Genomic DNA, 13,133 nt, shown 5'->3' with positions numbered 1-13,133 from the left:
GGTACAAATTAGATTCAGGGCTCAGAGAAATGCAACTAGAACTGAGTGCAACAAAGCACCATGCAGGATGCTGGGTGACAAAAGTCTCGAATGATCTTTCTGAACTGAGTGAGTGTTCTATGTGCTACAGTTCCATTGTATCAGGCAAGGTGTACCTGTTGGTGCAGTACTAATGGGATTGTTTGGGGAGTAATGAACTACTTTCTAATTGCCTCCGAGACTGACTTTCTGAGAATGAATATATGCCTGGTACTGTAAAAACATTTGACTGGTGAGATCACAGGCTCTAGGGAGGATGTACTACTGATGTGTTGCTAAATAGACAGCCAAAATGCCTCCTCGGTATTTGTGTATATATCCTTAGTCTAATGCTATTCTGGGACAGAAAATGTTTTGCAGAGATGCAAAACTGTTTTAAGTCCTGAGAATAACTGTTCAGTGCTCATGCCTAAATGGGGTATCTATGTCACCACCTTTAAGGCCTAGGGAACGTTATAGAAAATAGGGTGAAAAATTTCATGAGCTGGAATCTGGAGAGAGAAATACCATAAAATACAGTCTTATGGGTATCGAATGGTCATTGCAGTCACGAACATTTAGGATATCTGTAGTTATTTGCATAAATATATACACCTACACACAAAGATACAAACACAGAATGGTGCGTCTTGGGGAAGAATGCAGTCAACAAGAGTAACAATAACAGGAGGGGTGAATATGGCCATAATATAGTTTATATGAGACCCTCAGAAGTAAAGTTACAACTCATTATTGTAAGCACACATCATTAGTAAATTATTTCCCTGAAAACATATCACCCATGATTGTATTTTTTTAAAATTATCTGCTGGGATAAAAGTATTTATATTGTCTTTTCAAGGGTTAATCAGAGGTCATTTAGAATTGAATAGACAAGACATAGTTACTGGTGGCTTTATAGGTCAACAGCATAGTGAGTCAATTAAATACACTGGGCATTTTCCATGCATATAGCTTGAGAGAATTTCTCTGCCCTCTGGAAACATTCCTCAGGTATCAGTCCAATAGGTATATAATACGTCTAGATGCCAATCAAGTTATATCAAAAACTTGAATATTTATACATGTTCTCTTTGATTATTATTGCATTAAATATCTCTAGCCACATGTTAAATTATTTTTAAAAGTAGTTTAAGATGAAAAATAGTACAGATAATTGCTGGGGAAGGGTGCAGGCGATTACACACTGATAATCAAATAATAACGTGACTTAGTCTAAACTATGGAAATCAAAATGACATTCCTGAAAAAAAAAATCATGTATTAGCTCTACCACTTCTGGAGTCTGAACATGCTATGAATTTTTTAAAAATGTTTTTTAGGCTATTCATAATAGACAAGTTATGGATTTGGCATATGTCCATCAACTGATAGATGAATATAAAATATGGTGTATATATTCTGTGAAGTTTTATTTAGCCATGAACAATGAAATTATCACTGCAAGAAAAATTGTAATAAGTCTAGAAATCATATTCCCAGTGTTGTGTAGCATTTTCCTTTAAATTAGAACCATCCTGGAAGGAGGAGACGGGTTTCTGAGACTGAAGAAGTAAGGAAAAGCGTAAAACGTCCCAGAAAGCTGAAGCTTAGAATATTCTTACACATATTAATTATGTAATAGTTACCGTTAACAGTAAAAATTTGGGATGTAGAGACTTTTGACCAGCCCACCTACCTGGAAGTTACAGCTTTCAGGTCTGTAACTACACACGGTGATGCAGCTGCCTTCAATCACGAACACTTGTAAGAAACTAATAAACTTCCTTCCACTAACCTACACTTGGAGAAATTTCTCTGGTCTGCCCTATGTGAGATGTGTAGATACTTGTTAATGTCTCCACAGGAAATTGTGTAACATACAAGTATTTCACTCTTGCACACAGTGTGTTTGTGGGGGAGGTGTGTGTGCACATTTGAGTGTGGGTGTTTGAACAAAAGAAAAAGGAGAAGCTTGGGAGTACTACATTGTAGACTAATGAAAATGCCATGAAAGTTGGGAAACTCAGACCTGTACAAAAAAGGATCATGTGATTTGGCCCAGGATAAATGGCTCACATCTGCAGTCCTGGCAAGGAAGTCCAAGAAGATTAATGCAAGTTGTAGACCTCCCTGACCTGTAATATGCCATGTCAAGAACCTGTCTCCATATCAGCATATGCAGACATAATCAAACAAATCTCATTCTCATCTAAGCTACTCCTTTGCCTGGATGATCACCACAGACTCCTCGGGACTGGACTCTGCTCCCATTGTCTCCCTATCTTAGGAAAAGCCAGAATCTCCCTACCACCAATAAGAACTTTGTGTGGACTGGGTTTGGTTATTTCCCTGACCCAGCCTCCTGTGGTATTTGCCTCTTGATCTTTCTAGTGACTCACCTATTCCCCTTTCTTTGATTTTCATTCACTCCTACCCCCTGTATAGAATGTTCTATATACTTGTTTATATGGTCCGCTATTTTTGTTAAGTCTTCATTCAAATGCCATATCTTAAGTGTGTTACATTCTGTCAGAATTTGCACACTACCATCTTTATAATTGGCAATATTTCTGATCTTGTCTCTATTCTTGCTTAATCATTTTATAGTATCTATAAAAGGAGGTTTTTCTTTTGTAAATTCTTATTTTTTTGAATGTATTAATACATCACATGTGCATGGTGTACGTGTGTATGTGTGAACTTTGTGTGTGTGAGCTTGGTGTGTCTGTTGCATATGGGAAGGAAGGCAAGTGGGCAGTGTTAGGGCAAAAGCCTATTTGTTTATTTACATACCATACTCTTATTCAAAGCAATGGCATAAAACCGCACTCTTGCCACATAGGCTGGAGGCTGCCTTTGAAGCATGTTTGGTGGCCCATGAAATGGAATTAATTTAGAAGGGAGAAATGGGGTTAGTTATTTTATTGCAGGATTTCTGTTCTTTGTGATCTACATTACTCTTCCCTTTGAAAAAATGAGAAGCCAAGATGATTAAGTTTATTTCCTCATTACAGTGTCATACAATGAATTCATAATTCTAGAGTACTGAATATAGCTTTATTTTATTTTTACTTTTTGCTATCCCCCAGGAAAGGCATTTGCTCATTTATTAACATCAGAGGCAATGAACATGATGCTAAAAATAAACATGCACCAATTATACACAACACAGACTCAACAACCCTTTGTCCACAACTGGTGAGCGGAAAGAGGCCTTACCCCCACCCTCAGTGCAGCACTGTTTTCACAAGTAGAACAGGAGAAAAAATTGTGAGTTTAATGCTAATCAGCACCTTTTGTAAAGACTCAACACCAACACCTGCATTTGTACCGCCAAACATGTAAAGTTAATTGTCTCAATTTTAAACTGAATATTTGATTTACATGATTTTTAGCCTGATAAATTTTAATAGTGTCAAAATTATTTAACTTCATAAAAATTTTTCATAAATTTCAACATTTAATTATATACAAGGAACTTTATGAAAAGGGTTACAGAGCTAATGTAAGAAAGTTCAAGCAATATTACTAAATTTAACAAATCAAGGCAGATGGCATTCAAAAATCTTTGAATAATGAACTCCTAATGAACAAGAAAAGTTCCACTAATAAAAGTCAATATGAGAAGTAATATTGAAATTATCAGTAAAAATGTTTTAATAATTGTGACACATGTTTAATAGCAACAATATGCTCTTACAGAAAACATTTAAAACATTGGCATGTATGAGCCACTTTGTTTGATCAAATGTAAATTTAATATTTTAGGATTAAGTTGATTTCAAAATACATTTTAGCAGCCATTATTTTACTTCCAGTTAACATAAAGTGTTAAAAGTAAAATTTATTGTCCATTAAAAGCTCCAAATTAGAGAATTTAAAATACTATACTATTCTAGCAACAACATCCTTTAATGTGATATAGTCTGGATAAGGATTGTGGAAGCCAATGGTAAATGATCACGTGGGCACAAGGCTCACTGAAGTACTTAGGTAGCAAAATACATGAAAAATAAAAAAGTAAAAAGATTAAAAAACATTGCACAGCCACATTACCTAGAACGTAATTGATGTTTAAAAGGCTTTGATGTTTATATGGATATAAATTATTTTCCATATAAAAGGGTATAAATATGTTATAAACTTAGCATCTACACAAGTATAATACATTATTTAAATCATTGCTGAATGAGGTATTTGGTAAGTCTCTTAATAATGTTTCCTCCCACTGGAAATACTTGAGGGCAGAAACCAGGAAAAATGTCTCTTAAAAATATCTCAGAATCAAGAAGAGCTGTGTGTGCAGCTCTCCCGGTGAGTGTATCAGCCGTGTTGGTCAACACATTAATGACATTGCATTGAACCAGATTGTATTGAACCAAATTGAAACCTTTGCTTTGTAGACCTGTATGAAGCAAGTTGTGGATCATTTCAAAAAGAGATTTGTTCTGACTTTTTGTCCTTTAGAGCTGTTTTACACATTTGAATGTGGGCAGAGTAATAAGGAACAGAGAAACCCTGTAGAGGTACTACCAGCACCACATCCTTGAAATAATGAAACCTGGCTTTAATTATATAAGTTTATATAAAAATGTTTGGCTAGGGTCTGAATGATCTTGACATGTCAGCTAATTTTTTCCATTTCTGCATAAACCAGAGACAGCACTGCTGTTGCACAGTGTACCAAGGTGAGGTCCAGAATCGAGAGAAAGATATGATGTTCACTGAGTAATATTTAAACTTTGGCCTTGTAAGCACAGAACAGATTATTAAATTGCCCAATGAATGTCCAATAAAGCTTATTTTTGAGAACGTTAAACTATATATCTGAATATACTGTGTGATGTCATCCAAAAGGCGATCAGTCATTCAGTCAAAATCAGTAAAAGTATCATTTTGGTTTCTCTCAGACATAAGAAAATCAACTCTTCCCCCAGGCAGTCCAAATTCAATGCATGTTTTTGCTAGTTGGAGATCTGCCCTATTTTCATCTAGACCATGGACACACACAACGAGATGCACCCCATTCTTGGAACCGCTCTCTTATTCCGTGCTGAGGTACCATGCTGAGGACACCAGCAGAGGAACGTCTCTCTCTGTACACGAAACCAGGCAGTTTAAGTTGCTTCAATTCTTCTTTTGCCTGCATTTGAAGTTTTGGTGAATTTCCATACTAGGAGTTTGAAGAAGTGTGAACTTGTAAGAAATGCTGCTTGGCTGCTTTGTAATGGCATCAACTTTACTTCTAGAAGAATATTCGACACAAAGAGACTCATGGAGCAGATGGGAAGGACAAACAGCCAGACATACAAACAGCAAGAACAGTTATACTATCTCTCAGATAGTTGCTTCTTAGTTTTTTGGACAGTTCATAATCTTTCTTCTAGCACATCTCCATTTATAGTGAACACTTACTGTTCTATTCATAGCTGAAAAATCTGTTTCTTCATGATACCTGTTTTGAACCATTTGTTGATCTTTCTCCTCCTCTTTGCCCTGTTCCTGCTAAAGATCACCAATCCCTTTGCCACAGATTTCCTGAGAACTAACTGGGCTGTAGTAGGTTTCTGATACATGTGCATCTGTATTGCTCTGATATCCAAAATAATTTCCCACAAGGCTTTGCTTTACCACATCAGTGGGGTAACCTCAACAACAGGGGTTTCTGAACACATTTGTTTGTGATTTAATGGCTCACCGTCTTTTCCTTACACAGTTCTATCTTCTCTGAGCTCTGCATCAGTGCAAACAGAACCTGAAACCACACAAGGAGAACCTACACAAATCAATTTTGAATTTTGTGTTGGCACTGTTTCTGCAGAGTTGTTACTAGATGTACTATGGCTCTGGGATCTTGTAAAGACAGCATCCAAATGATGTTTGGAGCCCCAGCTATTTCTCACACCACTGGAAGCATCTTCACCCAAAAAATGAGCTGTAGAGGGTCCTCACTGATTAAATCTAAGGAATGCGTTGCTAATGTATTTGCCCTGAAAAACAACATAATACTGCAAAATAATACTTGACTTTTTAAAATATCATCGCACTTAGGCAGATCCGTTGTTCCTAGACTGAATACAATTATACTATCACTTAGATAACAGTTGAGAACAGCAGATTTCTTACAGTTATCATCAGGTGACAGCTCATTATCAGAAGACAGGAAGTTTATTGACATCAAAGATGACAATATCTCACTTAAAACACTTGTGCTCTCAGTGCAATGACTTCCTAATGAAAAATTTGTCATTGTGATCAGGCTTCATCAAAAGCTGAGGAAATAATCTTTCATTATTCCAAGGACCTGGCCCTTGGAGAGTATCAAAGGCCATTTCCAGATTGGGATGTGTAGCAAAATAACTTGGCTCACTTTCAACACCTGAATCTGAAAATCTAGAGGAGGTAATTCAATTGTGTCACTACTCACTCCAATATGATATTGTTTTGTAGAATGAGCAGGTAGATCACTTCTGAATTTAGCTAATGATTCTTCAGTAGAATGACATTTTGCTTCCTGTAAAGCATCCTTTTTCAAGTGGTGTATATATATAGACTTGGATTTATCATTAGAGTCTAAAGCCTTAAGATCAGGCAGTAACTTATTGACAAACATCTTCTCAAAGCTCTGTTCAAGATGCTGTTTTAACAGTTATTTTTTTTCTTCACTGAAAGACTCTTTACTGATGGACTCAAATTCAAGTTTTCTAACTCCCAAAGACAGAGTTGTCTGATAGCCATGGCAATCATGTGGTGAACTTCTAGATGCCAGATTGTGCTCCATACCTGAGATATCACTATCTTCTTGGGAAATAGCAAGTTTACCTGAAATGGACAAATTTGCACAAAGATTTAGGTTGCCAGAGCTCGAGAGATCGAAGTGATCTGATTGCATATTTTCAATATATGGAGACTTGTGTTAAATTCTGCTGTATTAGCTTCCTTTTGACTTAGCCGTCTGATGTAGGTCTTTGGTTCAAAATTATCTCCACACATTGTGGGATACAGACCTTCCTTTTGACTATATGAAGGATTGCCTTCAAAGCATTTATTGAGATCACTTGAGCTGTAGTTTTTTAAACATTTGTAGTGCACTAAAACCACAGAATTATTTGAGTTCTGTTTTGTTAACTTTTTGTGTTTTCTGGTTTCATTGTTTTCATAAATTTAGTGGCCTTAACCTTGGATTTATTTGATTCTTCATTCTTTCCTTTTAGCTGCTCTTCACCTTCTGTATAGCAATTACTTGGGGTCAACAACAGGTCTGACCTTTAACTCTGGGCTAGGAAGTCCTGCTACAGAGCTTTTCTCAGTCTCATGTTTATCCATTTTACTGGCCTCTGATATCTGACAACTCTGAATTTCCATCCAGGGTGCATCTATGTTGCAGTAATTATTAAAAATGTGATTCTATTGTTATTGGCACCCCAATCTCACTCTGAGGGAGCCACTCTAGTGTGGAGCCAGTCACCCAGATGCTATCACAAGATCCACAAGCCACCTGATCCACTCAGTTCACTTCCCAGGCACTTTATTTCACCTGCTGATCTCAGCCATAGCTTACACACACTGTCTCCCACACCCCTGTAAAAATATGACTCACAATCATTAACTTATCAAAGAGGTTGATATGTTAAATTCTCAATCCACAAACCTGCTACACAATAAGCTTACAACCAATGGACAAAGATATAAACTGCCCATCTATATGAGATAAACGGGCCCATAGAAATGCCTAAAATATTCATAACAACCTTATTCATGAAGAGCTGTACTGAGAGAAACATTTAGATCTGCTTCTATATTGCCTCATCTTGAATCTGTCCCCTCCCCCTCTCTTCCATTCCTCTAGACTCTTTACCCACCTACCTTTACACTTTCCAATCATGTATCACCTTAACATTAACCTACATGTCACCCTTTCTGATTACTTAAAAAAATTCCTTTTCTCTTAAATGTAAGCTATTGCCACTCAAAAATATTCTAAATGACTAAGTTTTCTCAAAGTTAATTAGCTTGAGTAGGCTATAAAACTAAATTAGTCTTCAACTCTGTCAGAAATATGAGAATGGCTAAATATCTAAAAACATAGGAAGCCTAACATGGCTTCCAGAACTGAGAAAGTTTGAAGAGACAAATCTCCACTAGCAGTCCCATCCCCTGTTAGCAATATGTGAGAGCAAGTCTTCAGCTTTCTGGCCCAGGATCACTGGTAGACTTTTGAAATGCAGAAATCTTGAAGGGTTGACAATTTTGGCTTGGCAAAGATTATCAATTGACTATTCTGCATAACGTATCCCTTCCTGGACCACATTAGTCTGTAGATGAAATAGGCAGTGGCTAACTAGTAGCTGCCTAGCAACAAAGTATACTTCACCTCAAGGTAAAGATGCTTTTTTTTTTTTTTTTTTCATTAAATCTACCAAAGGGAAACTGTAAGGAGCACATATGTCTCAACAAAAGATACATAATATCAAATGTCATAATTTATGGATTTTGGACATATCTGAAAACCATCTAACTACAAAAATCATTTCTGAACTCTTAAGCCTTGACTACTCTTGGCCATTTTTAATTGAAACATCTCAAAAATATCTTTTTCATTGACTCAGAACCATGAGTTTGCTATCTGGCCCTTAACTCGCATTGTTTAATCAACTAAAACCAGTGTATAATAGCAGTGCAATCCCATGCTAGCAGCAAAGTAGCACAAAACATATAATAAGCATGATAGGCTTGATGGAGGAAGAACTCTGCAGTGAGGGATTTACAGCCATCTGGTGATAGCTGTTTTGTGTAGTTAATACCACAGACTATACTTTCCAGATGAGGAATCACCGAGTCAATGCTTTGTGCTGGAGCATTTCGATTTAGTCAAGTAGTCTTCACTGAACAAGGAAAGTTTATTAGTGTCTGGCGTAGTGCAACCAATGATGCGTGGATTGTAACAGACACCACAGAAAGGTGGAAGCAATCAAACATGGCATTGGCATGGTGATAAAGTCCTCTACAGGTGCTATAGTACAGCTTCAATGTCTGAACGCTTGTTAGTTGTAAAATGTTCACACCGTCTGCCAAATAGTCTCCATCTGTGAAACGTAGATCCAAGGCTAACCAACAACTATTTATTCAAGGGTTTCTTCAATATTTCTTTCATCCAACAACATTTTAACTTTGAAGACTATGACATAATTTAAAACAACTTCTTCATTTTCATATAGGATCTGGAATGTTTTGCTGCAAAGCACAGCATCGTGGACTGAAGCTGGAAGGTGAATGTGTTGCCTCTACTCTGTGGGAATTCTTGGTCTCATTTTCATCAGTGCACATATTTGGTAAAAACCTCTTTGGAATAAATGCATGCTGTAGAACTTGTTTAGCTCCATGGAAAACTCTATCACTGCTTGAACTTCAGTTATTTTTAATTTATACCCAGAGGACAAATCTTGTAACAGCACCTCTGCTGATCAAATCTTCATTTTACATTATTAAATAATGAACCTTGTATTTCCAGCTACTGATTCTTGTTAAAAATATACTGTGTCTCCTGGCATAGATAACATAAGGAAGAACTTATTATTTGTAGGCTGTTTTGAGATCCCAGAATAAAACACACAATCCAGTTGTTCTTCAACCCTCTCTATGTGCACGGCCTTGGCTAGTGCCTGTGCAGTGGAGGAGCTCTGCGTCTGGTTGGAAGTCGTCCGTTCCCAGGTTCGCACTATCCGGCCCTGGGCCATCACTTCGCTATCACTGCACCCAAGACCACTGCAAAGCCAGGAGCCGGTTCATCACGGGCGCTCTGGCTCTCGACCCAGAGCCGCCAGCGAGCATCTAGTTTAATTTTAAAATAGAGATGAGAAAGTCATTGCTTTTGTTAGAAAATTCTAACATAACTTCTTTTTTTTTTTTTTTTTTTTTTTTTACTTTAACTCCATTTATTTTATGCTGAATTTATTCCCGTGCCATGAGCTTTTGCTTCTTCAGTTTCTTCTGGGATATCTTTTTCTTCTGTGCAACCTCCTCTTCTGGCTTTGGAACAATCTGTTCCTTCTCCGTGAGGATCATCTCAATGTGGCAGGGGGAGCTCATGTGTGGGTTAATTCGGCCATGAGCTCTGTAGGTTCCCCGGCGCATCTTAGGTGCCTTGTTCACCTGGATGTGTTCAATGACTAGAGAATCTACATCTAAACCCTTAAGTTCACATTACTCTCTGCATTCTTAAGCATATGCAGCAAAAACTCAGCACTCTTTTTTGGCCAACGTCCCTGTGTCCAGCCCCACTGTTTGGCCTGGGCGCACCTACCAACGCCACCATTGTAACGCCGGAATGGCACACATTGCTTCTTTAAAGTGACATCCTTCAGATACTTGGTGGCTTTACGGATATGCATACCCTTGATTGCCTGGGCAGTTTCCCGGGTGTTCTTAAAATGAACACGAAGGTTTGAACCTCTGGATTTGCATGATTTTGTGGGGTTTTCTGGGTCAAGGGAGTAGCGAACCATCTTTACAGGTCACCTCTGGCTGCTTACAGGAAGAGCCTAACATAACTTCTTAACATAATGACAGTTTTACTCATTAAAATAAGAGTTGACCACAGATTTCTTATTTATGTAGGTCATTAATTAAACAATAAATTTGTGCCTTTACTCATAGGATTTTCTATTTCAGGCTGAGGAAGCGTTTTATTCATATATCTGATTGTATGTTCATATATAGATATGCTTATATATTATTTATCGCATATATACATATGCTTACTGTACATATACACACAGTCAGGCAAATACCACAGTTGTATTGAAAAACTTATACTGACTGAGGAATCATTAACTTTGCCAGGAAAATTCTTACTTTGATACATGGATGGAAATTCAAAATGTTGTAGCTGTGATTACTTAGAATTGGCGAATTTCATTCACCATTTCCAAAACACTTCTTTGTATTTGTAGATGACAACCAGGTGATTATCTTATTTTAGATTTTAAATCAATGAACGAGGGAGAAGTGCAGAGATAGTGCTTATTTTGACTCTAGGCTGTGTGTAAGGAAGCTTTTTGATATTTTATATCTGTGTATCAATAGCTCCTAAAAATAAGCCACTTTGTGGAAATTAATTTTATTCAAAGCAATTGACTACCATGAACAAACTAAAGATTTGGTTAACAGTATACTTGAAAAAAGGTGTTTGGTGATTTAAAAAATGTATTTATAAGAATAAACCTGTAGGAAATGAAACATTTTCAGTTAATGGCAAATAAAACCCAAATTGTTAATCATACATTCCTGTCATTTTTCTAGGAATTCTTTTACTCACTTGGGAAAATAGCATGGTGCCTAGCAAAATTTGATTTATTTCATTATTGGTGACTTGTTTCTCTTTAATCATCAAGGAGTAAATATAAACTCCTATTTAGTTAGTTTGGGTTCTGTTAAATAAACTTGAGACAAATGAATTAATGGAAGAGCTAGAAAAGGCAGATGAAAAGACTTTGATATTCATTAAGAAAAACAAAATGTATTAATCCCTAGCATTGCAACTAAGAAATGAGAATAGCCACCCTGGAATGCCACCACTCCTGAAGGACAGAACTGATGGCTCTGAGTTCAGAATCAGCCTGGGTGTGCTCCAGATGAGCAAGAGTTTCATAGCAAGATGCTGTCTCAAGCAAAAATAAATAAATAAATAAATAATAAAAGTAAAAAAGAAAGAAGAGATTTTTAAAATGAGGATAAATGTAGTTCTTCGAAGATCAATTTGAGTCAAGCAAAAGTTTTATGATTCTAAATCTAAGAGTCATATTACCTGGGCTTCGATGCCAAGCATAGCATTTGTTGAAGTTGCATTTTGCAAAAGTGTCATTCTTTTAACTTGGGGTATGATTAATTTTCCAAGAGAAAAATTATTTACCTCTTCCTAGGCTTTCCTGGTGGCGGATGGCCTGAGCTCCTGTTCTGCACCCAAGGGCCGCCGGCTGGAAACAGATAGCCTAATGCAGGGTTCCTGGTTCCCTAAACCAAGCAAGGGGAGGGGCGCACTTTCTGTGCACTCGGCAGAGATCTCTCTGCTCTCCGGCTACTCGGAATGCCTTCTCACCAGGCCTGTGTCCCTGGATCTCCACTTGTTTTTCATGGATACCTTCTCATTACTGTGTTCCCCCTTTCCTGCAAAACAAGGAGAAAATGTCAACCACCAGCTTCCTTTAATTCTAGAAACCACTAACCTTCAGGCTTCTGGGCCCATTTCTCTGCTGAGTGTCACCACCATTATACACATTACTGTGCCCTTGGGGAGTTCTTACCTTACTTTAGTCAATAGAAATTAAGCTCATTGCAAGTGCGCTCTTTCTGGTTACAGCTTCTTCAGGACACTATATCAATCAAGTGTCTTTATAGGGCCTCAGCAGACCTAAATATTCGCAGGTCACAGATCCAACTCTTATAGTTCTTCCTTCCTATGCTCACTCTAAATTTTTTATGTACCATTATGTCCCGCGCAACCGTCTCGCCAGCAAGAACGACGCGGCACACAAAATAGGATTATTCTGCAGTAAAGCTTTAATGCTCTCGAGAGGCAGAGCATAAACTTACATCAAGTAGAAGCAAAGACCACGAACTATCTAGCCCCTCCCCTTATATAGGAATCAGTCCTTGCCTTGGATGTGGAGCCCCCTGATTGGTTGAAACTCATCAAGCCATATGACGCCATGGGAGAGGCAGAGCTCAAGGAGTAGAAAGTTACCCAGCGCGTGCGCACATGACTTGTTTACTGCTAAATCCAGCCGGATGTCAGCGCCATCTTGTAATGGAGAATGTGCAGGCAGCGCCCCACACCATTAGCTTTTGATAGCCCATATCTTTCCCCCACTCTGCAGGATCATATTTCTCTTGACATCATTACTTGGATACCTAGAAAACGTGTTAAGTATATCAAAAATAAAAATATTTATCTCCCTAACATCTTCTGAATCTATTAAAGGCAAATTCTATTTCTTTAAATGCTTTGGTTGAAAAAACAAAACAAAAACAAAACTTTAAATCTCTTTGACTTATACCCCAACTCTTTCTTCTAATTTGTTAATACCTACTATTGCTTTTACCTAAAACCTTCT

General features: G+C 37.5%; 2 pseudogenes across 2 annotated transcripts; both read right to left on the bottom strand.

Moving 5' to 3' along the window:
• Positions 1-4,165: 4,165 nt before the first annotated feature.
• LOC308432674 (protein FAM135A-like) lies at positions 4,166-9,404 on the bottom strand (annotated as a pseudogene). Its single transcript has 3 exons — positions 8,684-9,404; positions 5,736-7,428; positions 4,166-5,523 (listed from the first exon to the last, which is right to left on the bottom strand). The product of its transcript is annotated as a protein FAM135A-like (transcript).
• A 547-nt stretch (positions 9,405-9,951) lies between these two features.
• On the bottom strand, positions 9,952-10,548 carry LOC308432449 (large ribosomal subunit protein uL22-like; annotated as a pseudogene). Its single transcript has one exon. The product of its transcript is annotated as a large ribosomal subunit protein uL22-like (transcript).
• Between the last annotated feature and the right edge of the window lie 2,585 nt (positions 10,549-13,133).

This window comes from Micromys minutus (assembly GCF_963924665.1).
Source record: "Micromys minutus genome assembly, chromosome: 18".
Taxonomy (NCBI): domain Eukaryota; kingdom Metazoa; phylum Chordata; class Mammalia; order Rodentia; family Muridae; genus Micromys; species Micromys minutus.
Note: the sequence above shows the minus strand (reverse complement) of the source record. Positions and strands in the feature narration are given on the sequence as shown.